Source organism: Polypterus senegalus, chromosome 1 (genome assembly GCF_016835505.1).
Source record: "Polypterus senegalus isolate Bchr_013 chromosome 1, ASM1683550v1, whole genome shotgun sequence".
NCBI classification, from domain to species: domain Eukaryota; kingdom Metazoa; phylum Chordata; class Cladistia; order Polypteriformes; family Polypteridae; genus Polypterus; species Polypterus senegalus.
In genome coordinates, this window is record NC_053154.1 from 40,683,471 (window position 1) to 40,684,096 (window position 626).

The window sequence follows — 626 nt, forward strand, 5'->3', positions numbered from 1 at the left end:
CCAGCAGCTGATCGTGCAAAGAGAAGGTAAAAAAAAAACTGCATTTGTTCCCCATTGTATCACCGTTTAAGAGGGGGTTTCGGAGAAGCGACCACGTCTCCTTGGGGTGCGTTCAGCCCCCCTCTTCACAACATGAGCGGCAGAGACACAAAGTGGCTGGTGCGTAGTGCAGGCTGGGGAGATTGCCGAGCGAAGCAAGCAAGGGGTGAACCCCCTAGTTGTGTATTTTAGTCCCTACTGAAATAACTGAAAATGTTGTTATTGTATGCCTACACCGAGCATGTGTAAACCATAGACTTCTTTAAACAGACATATGCTGTGCGATTTTGTCACGATTTCAAGCCCAATTTGCAGTCACTGACTGATTTTTTGAGTCGGCCCAAATTTCGGCATCATCTGAATGGTTTGCAATGCCCAATTGCATCTTACAGTTGGTTGGTCACACAATTAAAAGAAATTTTTGTCATGTCAGAAATTTCAGTCAGCTGTCTTGATGTGTTAGCAGTCTTGTGAGCCGATTGTCCCCATCAAATCTGGTGAAACTGATTGTGCAGTGACCGCAGTGAGTTTGCGTAGTACACGTCTTTAGCACCCATGATATGACATATCAATCAGACTAAACATGT